Source organism: Melanaphis sacchari, unplaced genomic scaffold, assembly GCF_002803265.2.
Source record: "Melanaphis sacchari strain LSU unplaced genomic scaffold, SCAv2.0 Contig26_pilon_pilon, whole genome shotgun sequence".
In the NCBI taxonomy this organism is placed as follows: domain Eukaryota; kingdom Metazoa; phylum Arthropoda; class Insecta; order Hemiptera; family Aphididae; genus Melanaphis; species Melanaphis sacchari.
Window position 1 is genome coordinate 794222 of NW_020271143.1, and position 20696 is coordinate 814917.

A 20696-nucleotide genomic window follows, 5' to 3' on the forward strand; every position below is an offset into this window, starting at 1 on the left:
ATATTGTTTTAACTTGAAATATTCTCAAATATGCAAAACAAAATTTTGCCATTTACTCATCTGTTTTTATGATTTTTAAAGATTTTGAACCCCCGTCTGACTACATAAACTTAAAAAAAAAATATGCAAAAGAATATAATTCCGGCCCCTACATAACATGATATTACGCCACGTCCATAATATGCATAACGGTTGATTAAGTTTTCGCAGAACACGTGACATCCCTTAACTTAACCTAGCCTGTTGGTTAGGTTAGGTGCACGAACATCATATATCAAATGTTGTTCGAAATAAAAATCATTTCTTATACCTATCCTATCCCACTACTATATATGCCCGAGCTGTTGTTTTGCAATCATATCTACTTGAGATCCGTTACGATTTATGCCTAAAATACATTATTGCGGGTGACTTGAAAGCGGCTAGACCGGTGCATTATTGTACATAAATATTATATATAAAGAGTTGGGGGGAGGGAGCAATTATACTGTGGGAAGGCACAGCGTACATTAAATAATAATACAGCTAGTTTTGATACACTAATAACGCGTGTTGGATACAACGCGGCGGTAGATAGTAACGAAAGCACGAATACTGTTTTTAGAAAGGCTTGCAAACTTTATAATAACGTTATATTTGATAAAAACGATTGAAATTTGTAAACGTAATTATAACGGAAAACGATTAACATGAATAATTAAATAACACAAAACAAAACATAACGATTAACAAAATATATGATAAATCGTCAAACAAAAAACGTTATATATAGTATATCATTAAAAGAACTAACCACTCGTAATTTCCAATTATTGAATAGTTATAAATTAAAAAAATTATTAAAAATTTTAATTCTGAATATAAACGCAAAAGTTGATTAAAACGATTATAAAATAACGTATAACAAATTCTTTTTTCAAACGTAAACCCTGGTTTTTAGGTGACCAACAGCTAATAATAATGATATCCGGGGCGCTTGTACTCGTTTTTCTTATCGAGTTTCTTAACCACTATCTTTGCGGTTGACTTTTTTTTTTTTTGTCTATATGCGTATATTGTGGTTTGTTTTTATTTTTTAGTGTTGTTTAAAAAACAAAACAAAAACAATAATATTATTGTATCGCGCTCAAAATTACAATTTCTCCAGAGATGGATGCATTGTTTTTTTTTTTTTTTTTTTGAAAAATTAGAGCCGGTTGGAGGGAAAGAATGACAAATGTGAATTAAAAAAGTGTAGCGACACCCCCCCCCCCCCCTCCGAAAAAAAATCTATTTCGTTGGGCTTACATTTATGCTTTATGCATGTGTCTCTGTGTATATTTATTATTTATTATAATACTACTGTGGTATATGATTACACATTCACCATACACACGTACCTATATAATATAATATATACGTAATATGAGTGCGATCGTGCCGTGCAATATATCACATACGTATTATAATATATAGTATACTTACACGTGTATGCAGGTGTACGATAAACCTGCAACAGTAAATATATATATATATACATTTGTACGTTTGGGTGGGTGTACGCGTGACATAAATATCCGACAAAAATTTAGTATGCAATAGACGAGCCAACCCGCTAATTTATCCGCGAGTCCGCGCCGCAGTTCTAATATACATATTCGGCGTGCGTGTAATCCAATTTTCGAAATTAAAGGCACCGCGACAGGCGAATGGCTTTAGAAAGGAGAGACTTAATGATTAACCAACTTGGTTATTCGATACCTTTGTAGCGGCATTTTAATCAGGTGCTTTATTCAGACAGTTTGAATGCGTATATATATATATATATATATATATATATTATGTATTGGTGAACTGGTGGCAAAGAATTCAAAAACCATCTACTCACCTTTTATTTATATTTTGTAAACATCATTATTATTAAATTATCATCAATGAGCTATTAAAATATGTGTGCCTACCGAATGAGGTCTTATAGCTGTCCTGACCACGCTTTAGTTTGAGTCTTATTTTAAGAAAAAAACCTTTAAGAATAGTCGGTAATAATATTTTCACAGATTATAACAATTAGAATAGACACTCATTCTCTATTTATCGGATCGTCATCCAAAAATGTTCACTCCTAATTATTACTGTCACCACCCGAGTGGTCACCTGAATGTACTCAAATAGTACTTAACCCTTTTTATTCCATTTTCAAATCTCGATTGCAGCCTATACACAGCAGGTACTCGGAAGACTGTGTTCAGTGATTATTAAAACTAAATATCTAGATTGTGTCTTTAAGTATTATGATGTGAATTTAATATAGTACTTTACACGAGTTAATATATTAATCCAAATATTCTAACAATATAAAAATTTTACGCGAAATTGTATTCATCATTCAAGTATATTTCCATTTATAAAAATTGTATAAGTGTCCGGGCAATTGCACCTAAAACAAAATTTTTGTTTAGGGTCAGAATATCGATTGCGTTTGTATTTAAATTTTCCTATCTCCAGATATGAAAATATTATTGTTCAATCTAACTCCATCAATATCGACATAAATAATCTACACACAAAAATTCTTAAAAATTAAAAACTTATTTATTAATTAACTGATTACTGGTTATAATATATTTTATAACAGAATCGAAAATTTTACAAAACATAATTAATTATTACGCACATTTGATCGTACAAGTATGAATTTGAGTGATAGACGAAAATAATTTTTCATTATCGTTGGATATTTATACATTTCTGTTTTGAATATTGAAAAAAATGTATAAGTGTTGGATATGTCATTAACGGGTTCTCAAATTGTACAAAGAATAATGGTATTTTATTTTATTTTTTAATTTAAACGCAGTAAAAAGACAAAAGAGCGATCCTTACATTTATTTTTGTTCTTTTTTTTTTTTTTAATTGACAGTGACTTATTTCCATTTCAAACATGTGGAATATTAATCATGTTTAAAACTATAATAAATGTAGTACAGTGTGTTGCCTACACGTTGTACAATATATTGTTGTATAGCTTTGATCATTAATACTCATAAAAATTCTTTTACACGTTATTAATAATAATAAAGAAAAATTTATAATAAATATATTTATTTTTTTTTTAATTTGAATTTATACAATGAATACCGTATACATATTATTATGATTCCATAAATGACAATTTTTCATTTTTCATAATTTTAATTCGAATAATTTAAAAACATCCCAATCAATTGAAGAAACATTAAATTCACAAACATAGTTTATAAATAATTGTAAAATTAATTACAAATTTAAAATATATATATATTTTAAAAATGTAATGCGATTAATAATATATATAACATTAAATAGCCCCATTTTATACTCATGAATCTCGTGCAACTCGCAAACCTTTTTGAAAGATGATATGCAATTTGAACTGAACCTTTCAAGGGACGGCATGCAAATTGAATGCAACCATAACATAATATTATATGCAAAATATTCGCGTACTTTTGAATATGTGCATCTTGTATGGGATGTTTTTGACGTTGAGTTCGTCGGAAACTTTTGTTTTTGATATATAATTAATATATGCAAACGGTTGATAATTATATCAACATACACATTATGTTTATCATTTTTTTGCCGACACAATAATTAGTCGTTCTGCACTCTTCGTACTACAATATGACAGGCGTATACACTCACGTCTTCGCGGGAACGTCATAGTGATCGACATAATTATTACACTAATGGATACAGTATTCAAACAATTCTGATGATATTAATGTAATATTAGTGACTGTACGTTGATAGATAAACAATTCTACGCACGGAATTCGATCGAAATCATTTTCCGAATGACTATAATTATTATTATTGATCGTACATCGATAATCATGAAATCCAATACTAGTTAGTATTTTTTATGACATAAACTAAACATGTAATTGACATTGCGAAGAATAATTTTCAAACTTGAGTTTTAAACATAAAATATGGATACATTTATAGTAGTTTATAATAATTGAAAATCGGTAGACTCGATCGTTATTATTACACATAATTTGTATTAATTAAAACGTAATTTAGACTTAATATTCAAGTTTGCATTGTTATTATTTTTATTGTTTTGGTAAATATATATTGCTTAAAACTATACGGCGATCAATTATTATTGCGATAATTTTTCGGTTGGTTTATAATTATTAACGATGACATAATGGACACTAATGTTTTTTAATATAATATTCGTATTGAGTTGATGGCTATTACATAATTCATTACAATGAAGTGTGTCTCAATATTTTACGCGTACGCATTGATTTTCGTATCAAATTTTATTTCTGATAAATGTGTGTCGGTCGTATTTAATTGAAATATCAACTACCTATCTCATGAATTATATTTACGTAGGTACTTATTATATTAATATAATATGTTTCGTTGACGTTTCGAATATATTTTAATGTTTATCCGACCGGTGACGTTCGGAACGGATACGGATCGAAAGTTTCTATACTGAAAACACGACTGTGTAGGGAAATTAAAACTAATTTAAAAATGCGGATCTTTCACCATACTGCAACATCCAGTGACATATAATACTTTGCCGTCGCGCGGTGTCATTCGATGATAAAATATCATAGCACCACGTGGCAGCGTACATAATTAGGTCAAGGTGTAATTTATTATTATTTAAATTATTATTAGGTCCATGATACGACGCTTGACGTATAATATTATAAATGTACAAACAAAATACAGTGTTCGCCAAACCGTTTATTTATTCCATCAAACATTATAATATATTGCGTATACGACTGTGTGCGACATTATAATATAAACAACATAATGGGTACAATATTAGGTATATCATTATATCCATTCAAACCTATACTATATGGTTGTGCATTTAAATATTCATGACAAAAGTTTTAACGTAACCGTAATATTTCTCCGCTGATTCTCTCGATTATCGCAATCGCGTACTATGATAATTATTATGATAATGACTTATTCTTGAGAGCATATACTATTATTATTATTATTATGCGGGTTTAGAGCCGCTGAGGATCAGAGACTGATGCAGTTATAGGTACCTAATATATAAATATATACATATATTATATACACGCGTATATTATATTATTATGTTAATAATATCAAATTTATTTAGTGATGTATAGGTATCGCTAAACATATCTGCAGTGTGTATATTGTACACGACTTTTTTAAGTAGGTAAGTAACATTGGTAAAAACTTTTTGTCATTAAATTGTCAAAAAATAACAAAAAAAGTTTCCTTACAGCTATTATATAACTGTCAGGACACGAGTATTTAATACCTTTGGGAATAATCTCTTGTGGATATGTTGTAAGGTAATACTTTTAAATCACGAAAACTCAATAGATAACGTTAAAGGAAAATAGCCATACATTCATGACATCTTATATTTTTGAAAACTTTAAAACAGAAAAATAATACAAATATACTGCAGAGTGTAAAGGATATGAGGTGGATATATAAAAATACTCATCGGTTCTTCAAATATTTTTTCTGAATACCAGCTGATACATAATATGAAATATACCGTCTGAGAATTGAAAATATTACAAACAATTATAGAATATTTGATTTTAGTCTAAAGAGTATACAATGCAGTTGTTCTCACTCCACCATAACACATCACTTTTTTATAACTATATGATATACGCGTATATATTTTAATCATAAAATGGTTTATCAAGTGCCCTCATTTTATCCTTTATAACGTGGTTAGTCAAATTCTAATTTTGATTTTTAAGACCTTTTCATTTTTTTTTTTTTTTACTGTTAATTGAAATTGATGATTTTTTCGTTAGTTGAAAATTTTAATGTTTTTTATTGTAATTCATACGAGTAGCTCCCAAGTTATTTAATTCGCATACTTACAAGCATTATATTTTACTGATTCGTGTCCAACCGACAATGTATAATAATAATAATATAGTATCACGATAATAATAACAGAAAATATTGTTCAAAACGAACCGAAAACTGATCGTTAACGATATGCTTTCGTTTGGATTTTATTTTATTACTATTGTAACTGTCGATTTTTTAACGTTACGTAATAATTGGTGGATATAATAACATATTATATATACTCGCTAAATTGGATTAATAATCAAATGCATTGCGCTTCGTGACGACCCTTCCGCTATATATTACTTACACACATACCCGTAATAATCTATAGTTTTGCGAACCGCGTAATTTGAGTATGGTGACTTGTTTTGAACGCCTACGACCGTAAAGCTCTGCACTTCAGGCTGATTCATTTATCACGAGAAGTAACTTTCTCGGTAAATTTTATGGCACTGTGTTTTCGAAAACTTTTTTCTTCTCGTCAAATTTAAAACTCTATTACAGTGCAATATTTTTGAAGAAAAAAAAATTTATTTTTTCCTTTTTTTATTATTTTTGAAACAACATATATTTTTGATTTTTTTATTATCGAAAACAGAATGTTTTTTCATGTATAACACAATCATTTTTTAAATCTTCTGATCGAGATCGAGATCGAAATTTTTTATTTTACATAATTGTTTTTTAAAAAGTCTATCCCCATCTCGATTAAAAATGAGTAGGGTTATTAAAAATGATTTATCCAATTTTAAAAGCTGGTTATATTTTTAATGTTTTGATTTAAAATACTATGTATGACACACTAAATAACAGAATAATAATATCAAATGTAAGGTAATGGTATCTACAAATATTCTTTGTGACTATTCCCTTAGTCACACGAACAACGACGTCTAGTCGTTACTTTAATTCATTTCATGCATATATCCGATGTAATTAACTTTAATGTTTACCTAATTACCACTAATTTTTCATCTCCTCTATGGTTAATGATAATTATGGCACGTATCGTACACAGTATCTTTCCCAGAGTCCTTAAAAAAGATGAAGTAATGGCGTAGAACCAGGTGACTTAGCAAGCCAGGTGCAAAGCATTAGATATGATTCATTTAGAATAGCCCTGTATTGTGTTATAAATTATAATAATATACAATTCCGCACAATAGAATTGAACGAAAACAATTAGTTTAAATAAAATAATAAAAATAATACTACACGAATCGGTACTTATAATAAAATATCTTTTGATTGCGAAATAACTCTACACGTCGCGTAGTCGCACATAATACTATATGGTAGAACAAAATTAACTCGTCAAATCGAAAAATAATAACAATAAATCAAAACGGTAAAATTATACTCTTTACGGGACCTCGAATCGACTTTGAATCTTCTTATACCTATGTATTAAAACTTTTACATTGATCGTCTTTGCGAACGTTAAAGATATCATGCGTGTACACGTACTGCAGGGATAACAACGATGACGATTACGATACCTATATATGTACATTACAATATCATGTGTGGTCGCAAATAAATAAAACGTACCATCTTATTATATGACTCAAGTGTATTACAATAAAATATGGTATACGAGTACATGCCGAATTAGTTGTTTGGCCGTTGATTGTCAACCTACACGTGCCGTATAATAACCGAATGAAGGGACCGCTGCAAAATGAAGACGGATCACGTTTTAAGCGTGTGTCGGTAAAATTTACGAATAAAATATTTGTTACGATGACGATCCGTTATATTATATTTTTTTTTTTTTTTTTTGTGCTCCAATGACAACGTCCTCCGTAACAGTTCTTCTATTATTTTCTGTCATTCATAATAATAATTGCTGAGTACGTTTAAGAAATAGCAATCACAAATAGCATATTATTAATGATACATTAATACGCCGTCGTTGTATTGTCGTCATCTACGACAGGAAGAGAACAAACAAAAAATCTTGATGATCTAATCAATTTTCGGATTCCTCGCTCTACCCGGTATTATTATTTCAATTACTATCGTCACGGCGTTATAAGTACTTATATTATGTGTGTGTATGTCTGTGTCACCCTGCAGTGCACATCAGTGCATAAAATCGAAATAAAAATCTATTTTAATTGTCGATAAAAATCGTTGAAAATTATTCTAAAAAATAAAAACGACATTTTTTTGCTAATGATGTTCTAAATATTTAATATTATAATGGAATTTAAAAAAAAATTAAATCAATAATTTATATCAAAATAATAATTGTTTTATAATTATTTATATATAATCATATCAGTAAATCCATTTTAAATTTAAAACTCAACAATAGCAAACAGGTATAATATTGTTTATCTACAGTAGGTACAAAAATAAAATACTAAAAACTAATATTTAATTTACCTGTGCCTGTTTTGACGATTCTCCAAGTATATAGAAAAAAAAATTAAAACCATATAAAATAAATTTAAAAGTGATATATTTTAATTCGAAAAAATATTTTTTTTAAATCTAATTAAAATAATAAAATAAATACATACTATACTAAGTTTATGTTAGAAAAAATTAATATCGGTAAATAAAATTTAATTTTAATCGAAAAATTTCAATTTTGTTTCAAGCCCTTGGCATATGTTTATAAACTTCTAAATACCGGACACAATCGTTCGTTGAAATTGTGTCCACTATTTAAAAGGTTATTAGGTTTGTAGTTTGTTCTCATAAAATATGTCTAACATTAATTAAATTAATTTATAAAACATATATACCTATATATTGCTTTTTTAATCTGTCACATAGTCCGGTCGGATATCCATTTTAGAATATATAATGAAATTTGTACCGTCATGCCACTGTCGCGAGACGCGTTGAAGCATATTATTATTCCCATGCGTTTTACCCGTTTTCGTATCATTTTATTTTATTAAAAAAAATAATAATAATATACACACTTTTATTCGTTTAATCCGTAACGTAGGTACCTACACCACGAGAGATTCATATTACGTTTTTAACTTCACATTTACTTGCCCGTTAAGGGATGTCTTGCTATAATAGTATACGTGTGTACTGTGTAGTGCACACGTATATAAAATATTTTTTACAATGTTACGGTATCAGGCCTTTCCTGCGCAAAATGCACACACACATATGAGATACTTTATACGATATTACCTATTGCCCGTGAAAAAAGCATACGATACTAATGGTTCCCGACAAAAACATTAAAAAAAAAAAATAATAACTAAACTTTTAACATTTCATATTCACAATAATATACGCCAATAAGTTAAACGCCGAACAAGACCGATAACACTTCTTTACGATTTTATTATGTATTGTATAAACAGGGTTTATTACCGCGGTGAAAAAAATAATGTTTAAATAAAAAACAAAACATAATATTTGGTGTGCAAAAGCACGCGTTAAGTTTTACCTTATAATATGTTTCGTTTTACTTATTCTGTGTGTAATCAAAGTTTAAGAGTTTGCTTTTGTTTTTTAATAAATAAAACGCGTATACTGTTTTATATGCTGTGGAGGTTTTCTTTTAATAATAAATTCAAAAATAAGTTAATTTTGCTTTACTTTAATTTAACATAATATCGCGTTGCTGGTTAGCGAGTGCGGAGTGTAGCATATACACGAAAGAATTGCTTATTTTTGCCCCCCCCTCCAGGAAAGTTTTAAATATTAAAATTTGTGTCTTTCAAAGTTCACACCCGGTGAAAAAACCAGTGGTTTTTTTTTCGTTTTTTTTTATTCTCACAATACATAAACTATACTGCGTATATACGTACGCTTGTTGTAGATGTACAAAAATATTTCAAATTAGTTTATATATATATATATATATATTTTTAAATCTGTCACATAACTTCGGTCAGATATCCATTTTACTGTAATGAAAACCTGCACCGTCACGTCACTGCTGCCGCGTGACGCGCCGAGCCGTATATTATTCCCATGCGTTTTATCCGTTTTCGTATTATGTTATTTTATTATGAAAAAAAAAATACATTGTAATAATATATTTAATAATATAATATAATAAACGTGTATACATTTTTTTTTTTTTTTTTTTTACATAAATTCCGTAATGTACATGCGCCACGAGAGAAAATATAACACTTTTAGTAGTAAATTTACTATTAGTTAACGATACCCGCAATAATGGTATGGACGTCCGGGCATAACTGTAGTGGCGTGTTAGTCAGTAGTTTGGCTGTCGTTGCTGCACTAGAAAAATATATGAAAAATATTACATTATCAATAATAGTAATTGTGTTTACCTGTACAGTAATGATGTATTTTTCTTTTCCCTGCCGGGCACTATATGGATTTACTAGAACGCTACAGCAACAGTTTTTGTGGGCACGAAAATTCCCGCATTGCGTGTCAGTAGTGGTTTTCTGTGTAAAACAGAATTAAAAATATAAAATCATATTAACTGTGACCGTTCGTTTGCCCTGCAGCTGTATAAATCGTTATTCGACAAAATTGCAGGGTGGCGAAGGTGACATCATGCTCGATTTGTTTAATATTTCACTGAAGTTTGAAAACAGTATTAATACGCTATATTATGGTGGTGGTAGCTGTGATATTAAAACAATATGGTTTATAAATAAATAGTTTACAATAATTTAACTTAGACATATGATATTATAATGCATAGTTAATGTATTATTTGCATTAATGAGTATTTTGCAATTTACTTTTCGTGTATAATTTTATTCATGTTCATCCTGTATTTATAAACGTTTTGAAGAATAGGTTGAACAACGACTATTGATTTGTTTTAAACGTTAACGTAATTTATTTAGATTATTAATAGGTGTTTCATAGATATAAGTACATGTAATCTACATAAATTTGTTGTATATTTTAGTCTGACCCGTAAGTTAAGACATATTATATTGTGTGCAAGCATATTTATCCTGTAGGTACTACGCGTAAATCTTTTTACGCTGAGTTCAATTATAAAACTAAGTTTCGTTATTGTAAGTTGATATAGCTACGAATCATTCGCAATATTTAATAAATACAAATCGTGATTTTTTTTTTTTATAAAATATCTTAGGTGTTTCTGTGCAAGTATTTTTTCTTTTATATTATAAAAGCTTCTTATTTCTTGCTTTATCATATTATTTATTATAAATCAAAAAGCAAACCGTTGTTATTCAAACCACCATTAACGTATTCAGTCGATAAAAATACATACATTTATTTTTTGCTGATTAGTTACAATACGTTTTATAGTATAACCAAACAATTTTTTGAAAAACTTTTAAAGATATGCAAAAACAATCCATTCACATTTATTTATTAATATTTAGTTTTCATTATATAAAAACCACTAATTATAATAAATCATTAAAATCATAAATGTTAGTGATGTGCTATCCAATTTAACCGGAATAATATGTGGTAAACGTGTCAATGACTACGAAACGAAAAATCTAAAACAAAAATGTATTATTATTGTATTTTTACTAGCGAAAACGTTTGCTGTTTAATGATTATATTTTATTTTAGGATCATTTATGTACACAATATTATTTATTATATTCTAACGATTTTCAGGCAACGGATAATGTGTGTGTGTGTGTGTGTGTGTGTGTGTGTGTGTGTGTGTGTGTGTGTGTGTGTGTGTGTGTGTGTGTGTGTGTGTGTGTGTGTGTGTGTGTGTGTGTGTGTGTGTGTGTGTGTGTGTGTGTGTGTGTGTGTGTGTGTGTGTCTGTGTGTGTGTGTGTGTGTCTGTGTGTGTGTGCTCACAGTAGTGATTTTTTTTCGGTAATAGTAAACGTACATACCGAACACTTATAAAATAACGAGTGAACGAATAAACAAGGCAATAACATATGAGTAAATCTGGCGCTACGGTACTATCTAGCCACCGAAAACAACCGCCAATCGAGTAGCGCTTAATAACCTGGGTGTTTAAAATATTTATAAGCCACCTAAAGACATAGCTAGGTATACGCTCACGGGCACACGTACGCCGACGAGATAAGGCAGCCGCTAATCGCTTTAAGCCTCGATGATGCAGACCGCGCATGATTTTCTCATTGATTAATTAATGTTATTATTTTATTCGCACACAATACAGTCGTATTTAAATATTTGAATAGAAAGATAAACATAAAACGTTCTATAAAAGCTATACTCGAAAATGTGTTTTAAACGCGTCCCGCGCAAAGCACTTCACACGCGAACACACCGCCCCAGCATCGCGATCTGACGGTTTCGGTTAAAAATAGATAATGCACAACGCGTACATTATAATATTATTATTTATAATACGTACTAATTTATGCTTTTCAGCCTTCGGCCCTGTCCGCGGTACAAAATATTATATAACATAGAACGTGTACTACACGCTTCGTATGTATTTCCTCAAAGCGATGTTATTTCAGGGCAAAACCACCCTTTGTGTGTAAAAGTTAATATATTTTATTATGAGAAACTTAAAGGGAAAAAAGTCGCTCGAAAACATTGTCGCGAAATTGAAAATGCCAAAAAAAAAAAGATTATAAGAAGGCCGTTTTATTTTTTTACCTATTTATTTATATTGGATATGATATGGGAAGCTCCTTTGCCGGCGTTTGCTAGGTAACAGCTATCTTCCTAATCTCAGTGAAATTGTTTGTGCCATTCATCTTGGAATAAATAAAACGTGAAAATGTGTGTATGTTTCTGTGGCTGGTGAGCGATTTTTCTTCCCTTTCATTTTATTTTATTTTTAGAGGGATAGATATATGCAATTGACTCAGGTCGACGTTTCTCAGGGGACTTTTGAGAGCACTATGTCCACGCTGACCTTTACAGAATTTCGGATAAATTGGTTTTTGGTCTACACCGACCGAACAATCGTGTACTGTAGGCTCCCATACATGTATATAATATGTGTGTGTAGATTTTTCAATAAGGGCATATAAAAAAATAATAATAATATACCAACGAAATAATACCAATGCTTCTATTTTGATGTACAAAGCAAAATCTAGAAATATAATATAGAAACGAATTTTTCGTTTTCGTCAAAGCATTCAACGAGTTTTTTTCATATTATTATTAAATTCCCAAATAACATGATGTTGTGAGGTCACCTTAATATAACGATACTACAAAGCAAATATTACTCTGAGAAATTTTTTTTAAGTATATCTCCTATTCTACATCCACCTATTTAACGGATAGTATAAAAATAATATTCTCTTGGCAGAGAATGAGTATTATTTTTAGCGATTATTTAAAACATCGCTTAAAACAATGAAGAGGTTAATATTATACATGCTATTTATTAATATATTGCATAGACCATAGAGCACATTTTGTTTTAACCGTTTCCACGTGACCAATTACATAGAATATATTAAACGTTTTTAGTAAATAACAAAATTATATAATGAATGTTTATTTTTTCTTATCGACATTAATAATATCATCTTTTGAATTTTAATGTATTTTTTTTCTTATTTGTCAATTATATCATGAAATTGCGCACTTGACATTTATTTTCATCGGAAATAATTATAAGAATAACGAAGAAATTATTTAATAAATACATTTGGCATTGGATAAAGTATACATAATTTTAATAACGGTGATTAAACGTACTTGGGTTGAAATTGTTACTTAGTGTCCTAATGTATAAAATGCATTATTTAAATACAAAATTATTTCACATTGATTCTGGATAATTTCGATTTCATTTTTATTTCATCTCATGCATCTGTTATCTTCTCTTTTCTTATTTAAATATGTATTATACCATAATTTCCATAGACTAAAATATATACCTTTATCTGGGGGCCTTAAAAATGTTGGTAGGTTAACAGCTGATAGGGGGACAATAAAATATTTCAAAAAGTCTTAACATTTCTATTGTACTTAAACGAGTTAAACGTAGCATATTGAATTTTAAAGAATCTTAAATATCTTAACTACATAAATGCAACGATGTAAACGAAATAAACCCTAATTAATGAACAATTCCTACAGCCATTGAAAATACATATAAAACAGTGAAGTATATAAGGCGAGGTCAAAGAGACAAAAAAAAAAATGTTTATAACGAAAATATAATGTTCACAGTCATACTCTTTATGGTTAGCACATGAATACATTATTATCATCATCATAGTCATCATCGTCGTCGTCGTTATGTTTATTATAATATTGTTGCGCGAGTACGTGTGGGTATATCATTACGACGTTGCACTTTTTTTTTTCGGAAAATATTGGTTTCGTCTTTTACATTTATGGAAATATAAATTTATTTCAGTACATCGTTAGTTCAGCAAATATGAAACATCATAATAGGTCTCAAGAGCCTAAATATGATAAGTGTACGATGCGGTCCGCGTGCGTTTTTTTCCGCCTTGTGTTTTTTCATCTTTTTTTCGCTGAAATTGGAGATACACATTGAATAACATCCCTTGCGAGATAATAATAATAATAAAATAATAATAGGTATATATTATATAATACATATGTGTGTATATACCTTTATATTATATATATATATACATCGTATCATACGCATCACTCGCGTCGTATTATACATTTTAAAAATATCTTCTCGTGCCTTAATGATACGAATGTATTTTCAAATTACTTTTGTATTATTATATTATTAAAGAGTTCTCGTCGTACTCAAAAAAATAAACTATTGGGTACATCTGTAATTATTTTCCGGTTTTCCGTTAATTGTATTCGGTGACTACATGTAGCAACGGCAATGCACGCACCGCGTAAATTATAATACAAAAGTTCAGTGTATACGAATATAATGTGCGTATTAAAATAATCAGGACACAAGGACAAGAGTCTTTATACAAGTATTTGCGTGTTCAAAAGAGTTAAAAAAAAAAAAAATTACTAAGTGAGACGGTTTTGTTTAAAAAGTTCGTTTATTTTTTATAAACTCATGTGTATTATACCACACACAGAATTTATAATATCGTATTCCGCAGCTTCTAATTTTTCAATTCGTATCAACCTACGGCAGTTTTTGCCACTTTTTTTTTTATTTTTTGCATACTTGTACTGTATATATTATAAATCTATTTTATAACCAAGCAATGTTTAAAATCTGTCAGGTAGTTTTATTGTAAATTCTATAAGTTATAATAAAATGATAGTATTTTACTAATTGCAGTTTTATTTAATCACGGTAAAAACGTCTGCGCTTATTCTGGGCAATATTCGTATGCGTGAATAGAAAATATATTGATTGCGATTTAAAAATTAAGAACTGACGAGTAGATTATGGATGAAAAAAAAACAAAATCAGTAAGAAAAATCTAAATAATATATTTTAATTTAATTTACATTTTTCAAAATTAAAATTTTCAAAAACGTTAACACTTAAATAATAACATAGAGATTATTTAATCTATATTTTATAATAATATATGTGTTATATAAAAAATATTTTCTTAAATGATCTGAAACTATATAAACATGAATTATTCGAGACAATGTTATACGCGCCTCGTAGGTGTGTACTATTATGGATTTCGTAGTGGTGTGAGTATTAGAATTGCTGGCACAATAACAATAATGACAATTTGATTACTAGTTATAACTCATTGTGAAACCACAGGATATAAAATACGTGGAAATGAGGAAAATACTGTGAACCGTAGTACAATCAAGACGTTTCTAGCATATTATATAAGGCATAGACGGAAGCGTTTCAGGGTGTACAGTGAACTAGGACTTAATAAGTTGTATTAGCTTTAGTTTGTTTTGTTACAGAGTGTGCACGATGGGCATTTAGATATTCTGAGTGTTAAAGCCTTAGATTAGATCCTCTAGTGGACTCATCCTAAGACAACAAAAACTAATGCAAATAAGACTCGTAATTTATGTTAACTGATACATAATAGTGACAATAATGTCAAATATCGAAGAAAAGTAACTTTCAGCATTTCTTATTTTTCGTTTTCGTCTATTTCAATATTATTCGTTTAGTAATTATTTTAAATACGCTTTTTAGACTCGTATTATATTATATTGTAATACACAATACGTAACGCTTGTGACGGAATACAAATAATAAAAAAATATTTCATCTGAAAACGGATTCGCGATGACGCCTCTTCATAATTCCATTAATGAGATTATTATCATTTTCTCGTTTTCGAATGACGCTCGTAACCGGTAACGCATTTCGATCATGAACTTCTCATAAAAATATATTTCGTTCGATTTTCAACATAAATTCGATCGCCCATCTAGCATGTATAAACTATAACTAGGTTTAGAATGTAGATGACCACAAAAACTCTGAAAATTGCATGCGATTATAACAAATACAAACATTTTAAAAATATACCATTTAAATCGTCAAGTGTGGAAATACGATTGAAATGCTTATGGCGTATAATATTGTAATGTTCCTGCGTACAGAATATGGTTAGGCGCCTCTAGATACCTTTTAATTTTTTTTTTCTATTTCTGTTAAATTTTTCAAAATCAGTAAAAAAATAGTTACGATTCTAGTTTTAGTGTGCGATAAATACGAAATTGATTTTTACAGATAGTCCATGCTACAATCATATTCAATTTTCAATGTACAACGTATAGCCTTCGACGCAATTTCCACTATCATAAAAAAAATAAAATAACCATATCAAAATAAACCATTAGGTACACTATACTGATTACTTCGCATAATTTATACTTAAAATATTAAGTAAAATAATAACCTGCTGCAACTGTTTTATAATAATTATTTATATTTTGTAATTCATCGTAAAAATAATAATATGAAATTCGAATTTATAAAAACCGAAAACAATAAATTGTAATTTCGAATTCGTTACCACGGAAAATGAAATACGTGGGTTAGGTCAGGCTCCAGGTCTCGGATACCAGTATTTTTAATTTCTGTTCTAGACCTTGAGTCGCAGTATAACTACTACAGATATATTATAAAACATTAACAAATTTTAACTAAAACACATGATAAATGCGTTTACTTGGACAACGGAATATTATTCCGTAGATAAAGAATAATATGTATATTTTGTTGTACGGGGTTCCCTTCTTTTTAGTTTTTATTTTTGTAAACCGTTTAAAATCACGTAAACAAATTTGGCCTATGTCTCTGCGTGGGCGTGAGTGTGTACGTGCATGCATGTGTCTTAGACCTGAGTGTAATCAAGACGATAGGAGTGCAAAAATTGCATAAAAAAAAAAAATAAATAAAATAAATAGTTAATAGCAGTTGATAGTCGTTGCCAATTATCACACACGCTTTGTTTATGTACGTAGAATTTCGTTTGAACTGGCACGACTTCTACGGATACGAAAACAAAGAAATAATAACATGGCTAACGATCGTTGTATTATAATATTATACGGTGTCTTTTCACAAACGAAATTCCGCGAGTTTACTGGCTAATGTGGCGAACGCAAGTAATGGCATATATTTAGGTTTATATGTACTGCCTTTACCTACGTGAACAGCGTTGTTAAGGATCTACTCGCCTTTTGAGGAGCGCGGTAAAGGACGACGGGTTCTATTGTTTTTGAAAAAAATAAACGTGAATTATTTCCTTATTTTTACATAAATGTTGTAATTCTTTTTTTTCCTCGTTGAAAATATAGTTTTAACACATCGCAATAATTGAAAACGAAGAATCTCATCGTCTTGCAAATGTTTTTAATCAAAATCACGAGCCCATTCATTCCACCAATTTCATACAATTATGGATATTTACAAAAATTTAAATATTGATTTAACATTAGTATTGTTTTTTTTTTTTTTTTACGGCTATTATATTGTATTATTTTTTATTATTACAATATTATTCTAAAATTTAAAAACAATAGTAATATATAACCAATTAGTGGAAGGGTTAGAATCAAATAATTTACAAATTTACCAATTTAAAAATCTCTTTTTAATGCTCTTTTATAATATGAATGTTGTATTGATTAAGTTAGTATTTGTACAGTTAATTTTTGTACCAATAATCTACACGCCATTTTTTTTTTTTTTTTAAGTGTGAGAGAAGGAACTAGTTAAGGGACAAGGAATGAAATGAGGTTTTTTAAATAAAAAGAAAGGGGTAGGTATTTAACGGTTCTTATATAAAAGAAACGTTAACATAGTATATTTATGCGTAATATCGTCTATATGTTCGTCGCATTACATGGAATATAAAATAGTTTGCACCCGTCAATTTTTCGTATTACTTTTTTTTTTTTTAATCAATTCATCGGTGAAACGTGGATAGAACTTTTTTAAATTTTTTCCTCGCCCTCAAATCGGCCGGATTAATATAGTAATGTGTCATCGTTGACGTTGTTTGATTTTTTGTTCTATACGCTCTTATCGAATTCAATATATTTAATTACATAATATACGTTTTGGGAATCAAATGGAACACATCAGTAAAAATTTCAATCCAAGTACAGTACTTATAATCAAAATATCTAAAACTCTAAAACCCGAATTTACCTTTTTAGTTATTATTTTTTCTATTTTTTTCTTGTACATAAAAATATGAAAACTAGATAATTAAGATAGTTTGTAAAAAGGGTACTTTCGGAGTGAACGCTTCGACGCTTGAATATATCAAAAAATAAGGATCAAAGAATCTTTTCATAGTAATGTATACGTAGAAAAATCTCGTAACCGAAACTTTTATCATCATAATAGTATAATAGTGGCTTATTGTGCAACAAAAAAAATATTTGACGAATAAAAATCGTATAATTTTTTTTCTGGTTTTTCCTTTATATTTACTATAAATTGAACTCAATATTATGTATAGGTGCCCGGTAATATATACGTCCCAATGTTATTTCCATTCCAATGGAAAATGTGAATTTTGATCACATACGAGATTATTCTGTAATCCAGCAGTTGTCAATCGACTGTTTGACCGATCATCTCATAGCTTATATAGGTACCTACACAAACGACTCGTGAACGATTACAGCATGGATTACATGTATATTACTAATCAGAATTGAATTTAGTTTGAAAATAGGGTGCGTATATTTAACATTGCGTATATGTGCTAAGAGGTAATACCAAAATATATTTCTGCTCTTGACTGAATGATATTTGATTGAAATAGGATTTTTAGAAAGTGAAAGAGAATACTGAAACATGGTTTGGAAAAATGTGAAATATTGAAACCTTTGGCGATATAACTTATATATATTTTAATACCAAACATACATTGTTTTCTATAAATATACATAGATTACGTTTTTTAAATTCTTTTTTTTTTAGAAATTGTTTTATTACTAAAAAATTGCTTTCAAATGTAGGAATTATCCGTTTTTAACAAAATCTTAATCACAGTCATTTCATATTTAAAATATCCACTATATTATAAAATTACTATTTATATACATGCTCATAGAATACGTAAGAAACAACCAGTATGTGTTTATAAAATAATAAAATTTAAACACACATATTTTTATGATGAATTTGTAAATTTATGATTTCTATTAGATACCTTAAATTATGTTTGATCTTATGTCACAAGTACAAATAAGTTAATTTAGGGTAAATAACAAAAACACGGAAGTGTTCAAAACAGATATTAGATAATTCGTAAATTTTAACTTACTTTAGCCAAATAAAATATTAATTACCTAACACGTATTGTACTTATGTGAGACAAAAAAAACAGTCAGTATTTTAAATTTCCCTGAGCGGTTATTTCGATATTCACTTTCACCTATCAAAAATCCCAAACTGAACAATTTTACGACACCACTTAACGTGAATAACGTATTATATTTATAGACATTCTACATAGTATACTTATTACGAGTAAGTATATCTATTATATTAACGCAAGAAATTATCTTCGTTGGTCCGATATCCGATGTCATAGAGATAAACATATATGATGGAAAAAACAGTATAACAAGTGGACGATTTATTTGTACAAAGAATCGTGCATAGTTTCGGGAAAAATAATTTCACGGAATAATTTATTTTATCAGAAAGTTAAATTTTTTTTTACATAGATACCGTCGATGTGGCAGTAATAATGTTTTGATATACTTAATTAATTGCAAGATTAACACGTTTCATGGACTAATAACTTGCAATACACACATTGTTGTAGTTCTGAACTATAAAAAGTTCATATGGATATATCTATAATGTTGAGTATTGAAAACTTTTTGGGACATACGAATCACTTACGCAAGTTAAAGGCGAATAACTCAGATAAAACTTTTTATTCGGGACATTTATTTTTTCGTCATATTTTTTTTTATTTTTTTTTTTTTTATCATCACTTGTACATCTATGAAGACCGGACAGGATCACACACAATCTTATCTTATAACAGTTTGTAAACGGTCGCTCAGTCTATTTAAATTGAAAATATCCATCGTAAAATCTAAGTACCACGATAATAGTCGGTATACGCATTTTCTTTGTAAAATATGTGTTTCCAAACTCACGATTATATTACTTTGATGTAAATTATTATATACGTCCCTATCAATATCTGTTGACAACAAAGCTTATCATTCCCATTCACTCTAGTTATTTATCTTTTCGAATGGTATTTACTTATCTATAAATCCGACTATAAAGTTATTTTTCCTTAGCGATGCCCCCTCCATCTGATATTTTACCCATATATACCACTGATTTGTACGAGCACCGACTTAAACGCGATCAAATGCAATTTTCACCAAAACAAATTATTTTGACTGAGAAAAATATTTTCATCGACGTTCGTATATTTGACTCATACACGCGCGGTACATACATTATAATACCTACTAATGATTTTTATTCAACTAAAACTATTTTTATTAATTTTTTTAATAGCGATCGTTAC

At 28.9% G+C, this 20696-nt stretch overlaps 1 protein-coding gene across 5 annotated transcripts in view; it reads left to right on the forward strand.

Moving 5' to 3' along the window:
* LOC112595320 (protein muscleblind) overlaps positions 1-20696 on the forward strand; it is a 113440-nt gene that overhangs the window by 39926 nt on the left and 52818 nt on the right. The window lies entirely within an intron of this gene.